The sequence below is a fragment of the Coturnix japonica genome, chromosome 16 (genome assembly GCF_054131305.1).
Source record: "Coturnix japonica strain WE chromosome 16, WE-NBRP24, whole genome shotgun sequence".
In the NCBI taxonomy this organism is placed as follows: domain Eukaryota; kingdom Metazoa; phylum Chordata; class Aves; order Galliformes; family Phasianidae; genus Coturnix; species Coturnix japonica.
In genome coordinates this window covers 12,442,932-12,457,298 of record NC_140678.1, presented here as the reverse complement: position 1 = coordinate 12,457,298, position 14,367 = coordinate 12,442,932, and positions in this window count along the sequence as shown.

The following is a 14,367-nucleotide window of genomic DNA, read 5'->3' as shown; positions in this document are numbered from 1 at the left end:
TAACTCGGAATCTACTGTGCCTACATCATAACTGGGAATCTAACTCGGAATCTACTGCGCCTACATCATAACTCGGAATCTACTGCGCCGACATCATAACTCGGAATCTAACTCGGAATCTACTGCGCCTACATCATAACTCGGAATCTACTGCGCCTACATCATAACTCGGAATCTAACTCGGAATCTACTGCGCCTACATCATAACTTGGAATCTACTGCGCCTACATCATAACTCGGAATCTAACTCGGAATCTACTGCGCCTACATCATAACTCGGAATCTAACTCGGAATCTACTGCGCCTACATCATAACTCGGAATCTAACTCGGAATCTACTGCGCCTACATCATAACTCGGAATCTACTGCGCCTACATCATAACTCGGAATCTAACTCGGAATCTACTGATCCTACATCATAACTCGGAATCTACTGCGCCTACATCATAACTCGGAATCTAACTCGGAATCTACTGCGCCTACATCATAACTCGGAATCTACTGCGCCTACATCATAACTCGAAATCTAACTCGGAATCTACTGCGCCTACATCATAACTCGGAATCTAACTCGGAATCTACTGCGCCTACATCATAACTCGGAATCTACTGCGCCTACATCATAACTCGGAATCTAACTCGGAATCTACTGCGCCTACATCATAACTCGGAATCTACTGCGCCTACATCATAACACGGAATCTAACTCGGAATCTACTGCGCCTACATCATAACTCGGAATCTACTGCGCCTACATCATAACTCGGAATCTACTGCGCCTACATCATAACTCGGTATCTAACTCGGAATCTACTGCGCCTACATCATAACTCGGAATCTACTGCGCCTACATCATAACTTGGAATCTAACTCGGAATCTACTGCGCCTACATCATAACTCGGAATCTACTGCGCCTACATCATAACTCGGAATCTAACTCGGAATCTACTGCGCCTACATCATAACTCGGAATCTACTGCGCCGACATCATAACTCGGAATCTAACTCGGAATCTACTGCGCCTACATCATAACTCGGAATCTACTGCGCCTACATCATAACTCGGAATCTAACTCGGAATCTACTGCGCCTACATCATAACTCGGAATCTACTGCGCCTACATCATAACTCAAAATCTAACTCGGAATCTACTGCGCCTACATCATAACTCGGAATCTAACTCAGAATCTACTGCGCCTACATCATAACTCGGAATCTACTGCGCCTACATCTTAACTCGGAATATAACTCGGAATCTACTGCGCCTACATCATAACTCGGAATCTAACTCGGAATCTACTGCGCCTACATCATAACTCGGAATCTACTGCGCCTACATCATAACTCGGAATCTAACTCAGAATCTACTGCGCCTACATCATAACTCGGAATCTACTGCGCCTACATCATATCTCGGAATCTAACTCGGAATCTACTGCGCCTACATCATAACTCGGAATCTGACTCGGAATCTACTGCGCCTACATCATTATACGGAATTTAACTCGGAATCTACTGCGCCTACATCATAACTCGGAATCTAACTCGGAATCTACTGCGCCTACATCATAACTCGGAATCTACTGCGCCTACATCATAACTCGGAATCTAACTCGGAATCTACTGCGCCTACTTCATAACTCGGAATCTACTGCGCCTACATCATAACTCGGAATCTAACTCGGAATCTACTGCGCCTACATCATAACTCGGAATCTACTGCGCCTACATCATAACTCGGAATCTAACTCAGAATCTACTGCGCCTAAATCATAACTCGGAATCTAACTCAGAATCTACTGCGCCTACATCATATCTGGGAATCTAACTCGGAATCTACTGCGCCTACATCATAACTCGGAATCTAACTCGGAATCTACTGCGCCTACATCATTATACGGAATTTAACTCGGAATCTACTGCGCCTACATCATAACTCGGAATCTAACTCGGAATCTACTGCGCCTACATCATAACTCGGAATCTACTGAGCCTACATCATAACTCGGAATCTCCTGCGCCTACATCATAACTCGGAATCTACTGCGCCTACATCATAACTTGGAATCTAACTCGGAATCTACTGCGCCTACATCATAACTCGGAATCTACTGCGCCTACATCATAACTTGGAATCTAACTCGGAATCTACTGCGCCTAAATCATAACTCGGAATCTACTGCGCCTACATCATAACTCGGAATCTAACTCGGAATCTACTGCGCCTACATCATAACTCGGAATCCACTGCGCCTACATCATAACTCGGAATCTAACTCGGAATCTACTGCGCCTACATCATAACTCGGAATCTACTGCGCCTACATCATAACTCGGAATCTAACTCGGAATCTACTGCGCCTACATCATAACTCGGAATTTAACTCAGAATCTACTGCGCCTACATCATAACTCGGAATCTACTGCGCCTACATTATAACTCGGAATCTACTGCGCCTACATCATAACTCGGAATCTACTGCGCCTACATCATAACTCGGAATCTAACTCGGAATCTACTGCGCCTACATCATAACTCGGAATCTACTGCGCCTACATCATAACTCGGAATCTAACTCGGAATCTACTGCGCCTACATCATAACTCGGAATCTACTGCGCCTACATCATAACTCGGAATCTAACTCGGAATCTACTGCGCCTACATCATAACTCGGAATCTACTGCGCCTACATCATAACTCGGAATCTAACTCGGAATCTACTGCGCCTACATCATAACTCGGAATCTACTGCGCCTACATCATAACTCGGAATCTAACTCGGAATCTACTGCGCCTACTTCATAACTCGGAATCTACTGCGCCTACATCATAACTCGGAATCTAACTCGGAATCTACTGCGCCTACATCATAACTCGGAATCTACTGCGCCTACATCATAACTCGGAATCTAACTCAGAATCTACTGCGCCTACATCATATCTCGGAATCTAACTCGGAATCTACTGCGCCTACATCATAACTCGGAATCTAACTCGGAATCTACTGCGCCTACATCATTATACGGAATTTAACTCGGAATCTACGGCGCCTACATCATAACTCGGAATCTAACTCGGAATCTACTGCGCCTACATCATAACTCGGAATCTACTGAGCCTACATCATAACTCGGAATCTCCTGCGCCTACATCATAACTCGGAATCTACTGCGCCTACATCATAACTTGGAATCTAACTCGGAATCTACTGCGCCTACATCATAACTCGGAATCTACTGCGCCTACATCATAACTTGGAATCTAACTCGGAATCTACTGCGCCTAAATCATAACTCGGAATCTACTGCGCCTACATCATAACTCGGAATCTAACTCGGAATCTACTGCGCCTACATCATAACTCGGAATCCACTGCGCCTACATCATAACTCGGAATCTAACTCGGAATCTACTGCGCCTACATCATAACTCGGAATCTACTGCGCCTACATCATAACTCGGAATCTAACTCGGAATCTACTGCGCCTACATCATAACTCGGAATCTACTGCGCCTACATCATAACTCGGAATCTACTGCGCCTACATCATAACACGGAATCTAACTCGGAATCTACTGCGCCTACATCATAACTCGGAATCTACTGCGCCTACATCATAACTCGGAATCTACTGCGCCTACATCATAACTCGGTATCTAACTCGGAATCTACTGCGCCTACATCATAACTCGGAATCTACTGCGCCTACATCATAACTTGGAATCTAACTCGGAATCTACTGCGCCTACATCATAACTCGGAATCTACTGCGCCTACATCATAACTCGGAATCTAACTCGGAATCTACTGCGCCTACATCATAACTCGGAATCTACTGCGCCGACATCATAACTCGGAATCTAACTCGGAATCTACTGCGCCTACATCATAACTCGGAATCTACTGCGCCTACATCATAACTCGGAATCTAACTCGGAATCTACTGCGCCTACATCATAACTCGGAATCTACTGCGCCTACATCATAACTCAAAATCTAACTCGGAATCTACTGCGCCTACATCATAACTCGGAATCTAACTCAGAATCTACTGCGCCTACATCATAACTCGGAATCTACTGCGCCTACATCTTAACTCGGAATATAACTCGGAATCTACTGCGCCTACATCATAACTCGGAATCTAACTCGGAATCTACTGCGCCTACATCATAACTCGGAATCTACTGCGCCTACATCATAACTCGGAATCTAACTCAGAATCTACTGCGCCTACATCATATCTGGGAATCTAACTCGGAATCTACTGCGCCTACATCATAACTCGGAATCTAACTCAGAATCTACTGCGCCTACATCATTATACGGAATTTAACTCGGAATCTACTGCGCCTACATCATAACTCGGAATCTAACTCGGAATCTACTGCGCCTACATCATAACTCGGAATCTAACTCGGAATCTACTGCGCCTACATCATAACTCGGAATCTACTGCGCCTACATCATAACTCGGAATCTAACTCGGAATCTACTGCGCCTACATCATAACTCGGAATTTAACTCAGAATCTACTGCGCCTACATCATAACTCGGAATCTACTGCGCCTACATTATAACTCGGAATCTACTGCGCCTACATCATAACTCGGAATCTACTGCGCCTACATCATAACTCGGAATCTAACTCGGAATCTACTGCGCCTACATCATAACTCGGAATCTACTGCGCCTACATCATAACTCGGAATCTAACTCGGAATCTACTGCGCCTACATCATAACTCGGAATCTACTGCGCCTACATCATAACTCGGAATCTAACTCGGAATCTACTGCGCCTACATCATAACTCGGAATCTACTGCGCCTACATCATAACTCGGAATCTAACTCGGAATCTACTGCGCCTACATCATAACTCGGAATCTACTGCGCCTACATCATAACTCGGAATCTAACTCGGAATCTACTGCGCCTACTTCATAACTCGGAATCTACTGTGCCTACATCATAACTCGGAATCTAACTCGGAATCTACTGCGCCTACATCATAACTCGGAATCTACTGCGCCTACATCATAACTCGGAATCTAACTCAGAATCTACTGCGCCTACATCATATCTCGGAATCTAACTCGGAATCTACTGCGCCTACATCATAACTCGGAATCTAACTCGGAATCTACTGCGCCTACATCATTATACGGAATTTAACTCGGAATCTACGGCGCCTACATCATAACTCGGAATCTAACTCGGAATCTACTGCGCCTACATCATAACTCGGAATCTACTGAGCCTACATCATAACTCGGAATCTCCTGCGCCTACATCATAACTCGGAATCTACTGCGCCTACATCATAACTTGGAATCTAACTCGGAATCTACTGCGCCTACATCATAACTCGGAATCTACTGCGCCTACATCATAACTTGGAATCTAACTCGGAATCTACTGCGCCTAAATCATAACTCGGAATCTACTGCGCCTACATCATAACTCGGAATCTAACTCGGAATCTACTGCGCCTACATCATAACTCGGAATCCACTGCGCCTACATCATAACTCGGAATCTAACTCGGAATCTACTGCGCCTACATCATAACTCGGAATCTACTGCGCCTACATCATAACTCGGAATCTAACTCGGAATCTACTGCGCCTACATCATAACTCGGAATTTAACTCAGAATCTACTGCGCCTACATCATAACTCGGAATCTACTGCGCCTACATTATAACTCGGAATCTACTGCGCCTACATCATAACTCGGAATCTACTGCGCCTACATCATAACTCGGAATCTAACTCGGAATCTACTGCGCCTACATCATAACTCGGAATCTAACTCGGAATCTACTGCGCCTACATCATAACTCGGAATCTAACTCGAAATCTACTGCGCCTACATCATAACTCGGAATCTACTGCGCCTACATCATAACTCGGAATCTAACTCGGAATCTACTGCGCCTACATCATAACTCGGAATCTACTGCGCCTACATCATAACTTGGAATCTAACTCGGAATCTACTGCGCCTACATCATAACTCGGAATTTAACTCAGAATTTACTGCGCCTACATCATAACTCGGAATCTACTGCGCCTACATTATAACTCGGAATCTAACTCGGAATCTACTGCGCCTACATCATAACTCGGAATCTACTGCGCCTACATCATAACTCGGAATCTAACTCGGAATCTACTGCGCCTACATCATAACTCGGAATCTACTGCGCCTACATCATAACTCGGAATCTACTGCGCCTACATCATAACTCGGAATCTACTGCGCCTACATCAAAACTCGGAATCTAACTCGGAATCTACTGCGCCTACATCATAACTCGGAATCTACTGCGCCTACATCATTACTCAGAATCTACTGCGCCTACATCATAACTCGGAATCTAACTCGGAATCTACTGCGCCTACATCATAACTCCGAATCTACTGCGCCTACATCATAACTCGGAATCTACTGCGCCTACATTATAACTCGGAATCTAACTCGGAATCTACTGCGCCTACATCATAACTCGGAATCTACTGCGCCTACATCATAACTCGGAATCTAACTCGGAATTTACTGCGCCTACATCATAACTCGGAATCTACTGCGCCTACATCATAACTCGGAATCTAACTCGGAATCTACTGCGCCTACATCATAACTCGGAATCTAACTCGGAATCTACTGCACCTACATCATAACTCGGAATCTACTGCGCCTACATCATAACTCGGAATCTAACTCGGAATCTACTGCACCTACATCATAACTCGGAATCAAACTCAGAATCTACTGCGCCTACATCATAACTCGGAATCTACTGCGCCTACATCATAACTCGGAATCTAACTCGGAATCTACTGCGCCTACATCATAACTCGGAATCTACTGCGCCTACATCATAACTCGGAATCTAACTCGGAATCTACTGCGCCTACATCATAACTCGGAATCTACTGCGCCTACATCATAACTTGGAATCTAACTCGGAATCTACTGCGCCTACATCATAACTCGGAATCTACTGCGCCTACATCATAACTCGGAATCTAACTCGGAATCTACTGCGCCTACATCATAACTCGGAATCTACTGCGCCGACATCATAACTCGGAATCTAACTCGGAATCTACTGCGCCTACATCATAACTCGGAATCTACTGCGCCTACATCATAACTCGGAATCTAACTCGGAATCTACTGCGCCTACATCATAACTCGGAATCTAACTCGGAATCTACTGCGCCTACATCATAACTCGGAATCTACTGCGCCTACATCATAACTCGGAATCTAACTCGGAATCTACTGCGCCTACATCATAACTCGGAATCTACTGCGCCTACATCATAACTCGGAATCTAACTCGGAATCTACTGCGCCTACATCATAACTCGGAATCTACTGCGCCTACATCATAACTCGGAATCTAACTCGGAATCTACTGCGCCTACATCATAACTCGGAATCTACTGCGCCTACATCATAACTCGGAATCTAACTCGGAATCTACTGCGCCTACATCATAACTCGGAATCTAACTCGGAATCTACTGCGCCTACATCATAACTCGGAATTTAACTCAGAATCTATTGCGCCTACATCATAACTCGGAATCTACTGCGCCTACATTATAACTCGGAATCTAACTCGGAATCTACTGCGCCTACATCATAACTCGGAATCTAACTCGGAATCTACTGCGCCTACATCATAACTCGGAATCTACTGCGCCTACATCATAACTCGGAATCTTACTCGGAATCTACTGCGCCTACATCATAACTCGGAATCTACTGCGCCTACATCATAACTCGGAATCTAACTCGGAATCTACTGCGCCTACATCATAACTCGGAATCTACTGCGCCTACATCATAACTCGGAATCTACTGCGCCTACATCATAACTCGGAATCTAACTCGGAATCTACTGCGCCTACATCATAACTCGGAATCTACTGCGCCTACATCATAACTCGGAATCTAACTCGGAATCTACTGCGCCTACATCATAACTCGGAATCTACTGCGCCTACATCATAACTTGGAATCTAACTCGGAATCTACTGCGCCTACATCATAACTCGGAATCTACTGCTCCTACATCATAACTCGGAATCTAACTCGGAATCTACTGCGCCTACATCATAACTCGGAATCTACTGCGCCGACATCATAACTCGGAATCTAACTCGGAATCTACTGCGCCTACATCATAACTCGGAATCTACTGCGCCTACATCATAACTCGGAATCTAACTCGGAATCTACTGCGCCTACATCATAACTCGGAATCTACTGCGCCTACATCATAACTCGGAATCTAACTCGGAATCTACTGCGCCTACATCATAACTCGGAATCTACTGCGCCTACATCATAACTCGGAATCTAACTCGGAATCTACTGCGCTTACATCATAACTCGGAATCTACTGCGCCTACATCATAACTCGGAATCTAACTCGGAATCTACTGCGCCTACATCATAACTCGGAATCTAACTCGGAATCTACTGCGCCTACATCATAACTCGGAATCTACTGCGCCTACATCATAACTCGGAATCTAACTCGGAATCTACTGCGCCTACATCATAACTCGGAATCTACTGCGCCTACATCATAACTCGGAATCTAACTCGGAATCTACTGCGCCTACATCATAACTCGGAATCTACTGCGCCTACATCATAACTCGGAATCTAACTCGGAATCTACTGCGCCTACATCATAACTCGGAATCTACTGCGCCTACATCATAACTCGGAATCTAACTCGGAATCTACTGCGCCTACATCATAACTCGGAATCTAACTCGGAATCTACTGCGCCTACATCATAACTCGGAATTTAACTCAGAATCTACTGCGCCTACATCATAACTCGGAATCTACTGCGCCTACATTATAACTCGGAATCTAACTCGGAATCTACTGCGCCTACATCATAACTCGGAATCTAACTCGGAATCTACTGCACCTACATTATAACTCGGAATCTACTGCGCCTACATCATAACTCGGAATCTAACTCGGAATCTACTGCGCCTACATCATAACTCGGAATCTACTGCGCCTACATCATAACTCGGAATCTAACTCGGAATCTACTGCGCCTACATCATAACTCGGAATCTACTGCGCCTACATCATAACTCGGAATCTAACTCGGAATCTACTGCGCCTACATCATAACTCGGAATCTACTGCGCCTACATCATAACTCGGAATCTAACTCGGAATCTACTGCACCTACATCATAACTCGGAATCAAACTCAGAATCTACTGCGCCTACATCATAACTCGGAATCTACTGCGCCTACATCATAACTCGGAATCTAACTCGGAATCTACTGCGCCTACATCATAACTCGGAATCTACTGCGCCTACATCATAACTCGGAATCTAACTCGGAATCTACTGCGCCTACATCATAACTCGGAATCTACTGCGCCTACATCATAACTCGGAATCTACTGCGCCGACATCATAACTCGGAATCTAACTCGGAATCTACTGCGCCTACATCATAACTCGGAATCTACTGCGCCTACATCATAACTCGGAATCTAACTCGGAATCTACTGCGCCTACATCATAACTCGGAATCTACTGCGCCTACATCATAACTCGGAATCTAACTCGGAATCTACTGCGCCTACATCATAACTCGGAATCTACTGCGCCTACATCATAACTCGGAATCTAACTCGGAATCTACTGCGCTTACATCATAACTCGGAATCTACTGCGCCTATATCATAACTCGGAATCTAACTCGGAATCTACTGCGCCTACATCATAACTCGGAATCTAACTCGGAATCTACTGCGCCTACATCATAACTCGGAATCTACTGCGCCTACATCATAACTCGGAATCTAACTCGGAATCTACTGCGCCTACATCATAACTCGGAATCTACTGCGCCTACATCATAACTCGGAATCTAACTCGGAATCTACTGCGCCTACATCATAACTCGGAATCTACTGCGCCTACATCATAACTCGGAATCTAACTCGGAATCTACTGCGCCTACATCATAACTCGGAATCTACTGCGCCTACATCATAACTCGGAATCTAACTCGGAATCTACTGCGCCTACATCATAACTCGGAATCTAACTCGGAATCTACTGCGCCTACATCATAACTCGGAATTTAACTCAGAACGTACTGCGCCTACATCATAACTCGGAATCTACTGCGCCTACATTATAACTCGGAATCTAACTCGGAATCTACTGCGCCTACATCATAACTCGGAATCTAACTCGGAATCTACTGCGCCTACATCATAACTCGGAATCTACTGCGCCTACATCATAACTCGGAATCTAACTCGGAATCTACTGCGCCTACATCATAACTCGGAATCTACTGCGCCTACATCATAACTCGGAATCTAACTCGGAATCTACTGCGCCTACATCATAACTCGGAATCTACTGCGCCTACATCATAACTCGGAATCTAACTCGGAATCTACTGCGCCTACATCATAACTCGGAATCTACTGCGCCTACATCATAACTTGGAATCTAACTCGGAATCTACTGCGCCTACATCATAACTCGGAATCTACTGCGCCGACATCATAACTCGGAATCTAACTCGGAATCTACTGCGCCTACATCATAACTCGGAATCTACTGCGCCTACATCATAACTCGGAATCTAACTTGGAATCTACTGCGCTTACATCATAACTCGGAATCTACTGCGCCTACATCATAACTCGGAATCTAACTCGGAATCTACTGCGCCTACATCATAACTCGGAATCTAACTCGGAATCTACTGCGCCTACATCATAACTCGGAATCTACTGCGCCTACATCATAACTCGGAATCTAACTCGGAATCTACTGCGCCTACATCATAACTCGGAATCTACTGCGCCTACATCATAACTCGGAATCTAACTCGGAATCTACTGCGCCTACATCATAACTCGGAATCTACTGCGCCTACATCATAACTCGGAATCTAACTCGGAATCTACTGCGCCTACATCATAACTCGGAATCTACTGCGCCTACATCATAACTCGGAATCTAACTCGGAATCTACTGCGCCTACATCATAACTCGGAATCTAACTCGGAATCTACTGCGCCTACATCATAACTCGGAATTTAACTCAGAATCTACTGCGCCTACATCATAACTCGGAATCTACTGCGCCTACATTATAACTCGGAATCTAACTCGGAATCTACTGCGCCTACATCATAACTCGGAATCTAACTCGGAATCTACTGCACCTACATCATAACTCGCAATCTACTGCGCCTACATCATAACTCGGAATCTAACTCGGAATCTACTGCGCCTACATCATAACTCGGAATCTACTGCGCCTACATCATAACTCGGAATCTAACTCGGAATCTACTGCGCCTACATCATAACTCGGAATCTACTGCGCCTACATCATAACTCGGAATCTACTGCGCCTACATCATAACTCGGAATCTAACTCGGAATCTACTGTGCCTACATCATAACTCGGAATCTACTGCGCCTACATCATAACTCGGAATCTACTGCGCCTACATCATAACTTGGAATCTAACTCGGAATCTACTGCGCCTAAATCATAACTCGGAATCTACTGCGCCTACATCATAACTCGGAATCTAACTCGGAATCTACTGCGCCTACATCATAACTCGGAATCCACTGCGCCTACATCATAACTCGGAATCTAACTCGGAATCTACTGCGCCTACATCATAACTCGGAATCTACTGCGCCTACATCATAACTCGGAATCTAACTCGGAATCTACTGCGCCTACATCATAACTCGGAATTTAACTCAGAATCTACTGCGCCTACATCATAACTCGGAATCTACTGCGCCTACATTATAACTCGGAATCTACTGCGCCTACATCATAACTCGGAATCTACTGCGCCTACATCATAACTCGGAATCTAACTCGGAATCTACTGCGCCTACATCATAACTCGGAATCTAACTCGGAATCTACTGCGCCTACATCATAACTCGGAATCTAACTCGAAATCTACTGCGCCTACATCATAACTCGGAATCTACTGCGCCTACATCATAACTCGGAATCTAACTCGGAATCTACTGCGCCTACATCATAACTCGGAATCTACTGCGCCTACATCATAACTTGGAATCTAACTCGGAATCTACTGCGCCTACATCATAACTCGGAATTTAACTCAGAATTTACTGCGCCTACATCATAACTCGGAATCTACTGCGCCTACATTATAACTCGGAATCTAACTCGGAATCTACTGCGCCTACATCATAACTCGGAATCTACTGCGCCTACATCATAACTCGGAATCTAACTCGGAATCTACTGCGCCTACATCATAACTCGGAATCTACTGCGCCTACATCATAACTCGGAATCTACTGCGCCTACATCAAAACTCGGAATCTAACTCGGAATCTACTGCGCCTACATCATAACTCGGAATCTACTGCGCCTACATCATTACTCAGAATCTACTGCGCCTACATCATAACTCGGAATCTAACTCGGAATCTACTGCGCCTACATCATAACTCCGAATCTACTGCGCCTACATCATAACTCGGAATCTACTGCGCCTACATTATAACTCGGAATCTAACTCGGAATCTACTGCGCCTACATCATAACTCGGAATCTACTGCGCCTACATCATAACTCGGAATCTAACTCGGAATTTACTGCGCCTACATCATAACTCGGAATCTACTGCGCCTACATCATAACTCGGAATCTAACTCGGAATCTACTGCGCCTACATCATAACTCGGAATCTAACTCGGAATCTACTGCACCTACATCATAACTCGGAATCTACTGCGCCTACATCATAACTCGGAATCTAACTCGGAATCTACTGCACCTACATCATAACTCGGAATCAAACTCAGAATCTACTGCGCCTACATCATAACTCGGAATCTACTGCGCCTACATCATAACTCGGAATCTAACTCGGAATCTACTGCGCCTACATCATAACTCGGAATCTACTGCGCCTACATCATAACTCGGAATCTAACTCGGAATCTACTGCGCCTACATCATAACTCGGAATCTACTGCGCCTACATCATAACTTGGAATCTAACTCGGAATCTACTGCGCCTACATCATAACTCGGAATCTACTGCGCCTACATCATAACTCGGAATCTAACTCGGAATCTACTGCGCCTACATCATAACTCGGAATCTACTGCGCCGACATCATAACTCGGAATCTAACTCGGAATCTACTGCGCCTACATCATAACTCGGAATCTACTGCGCCTACATCATAACTCGGAATCTAACTCGGAATCTACTGCGCCTACATCATAACTCGGAATCTAACTCGGAATCTACTGCGCCTACATCATAACTCGGAATCTACTGCGCCTACATCATAACTCGGAATCTAACTCGGAATCTACTGCGCCTACATCATAACTCGGAATCTACTGCGCCTACATCATAACTCGGAATCTAACTCGGAATCTACTGCGCCTACATCATAACTCGGAATCTACTGCGCCTACATCATAACTCGGAATCTAACTCGGAATCTACTGCGCCTACATCATAACTCGGAATCTACTGCGCCTACATCATAACTCGGAATCTAACTCGGAATCTACTGCGCCTACATCATAACTCGGAATCTAACTCGGAATCTACTGCGCCTACATCATAACTCGGAATTTAACTCAGAATCTACTGCGCCTACATCATAACTCGGAATCTACTGCGCCTACATTATAACTCGGAATCTAACTCGGAATCTACTGCGCCTACATCATAACTCGGAATCTAACTCGGAATCTACTGCGCCTACATCATAACTCGGAATCTACTGCGCCTACATCATAACTCGGAATCTAACTCGGAATCTACTGCGCCTACATCATAACTCGGAATCTACTGCGCCTACATCATAACTCGGAATCTAACTCGGAATCTACTGCGCCTACATCATAACTCGGAATCTACTGCGCCTACATCATAACTCGGAATCTACTGCGCCTACATCATAACTCGGAATCTAACTCGGAATCTACTGCGCCTACATCATAACTCGGAATCTACTGCGCCTACATCATAACTCGGAATCTAACTCGGAATCTACTGCGCCTACATCATAACTCGGAATCTACTGCGCCTACATCATAACTTGGAATCTAACTCGGAATCTACTGCGCCTACATCATAACTCGGAATCTACTGCTCCTACATCATAACTCGGAATCTAACTCGGAATCTACTGCGCCTACATCATAACTCGGAATCTACTGCGCCGACATCATAACTCGGAATCTAACTCGGAATCTACTGCGCCTACATCATAACTCGGAATCTACTGCG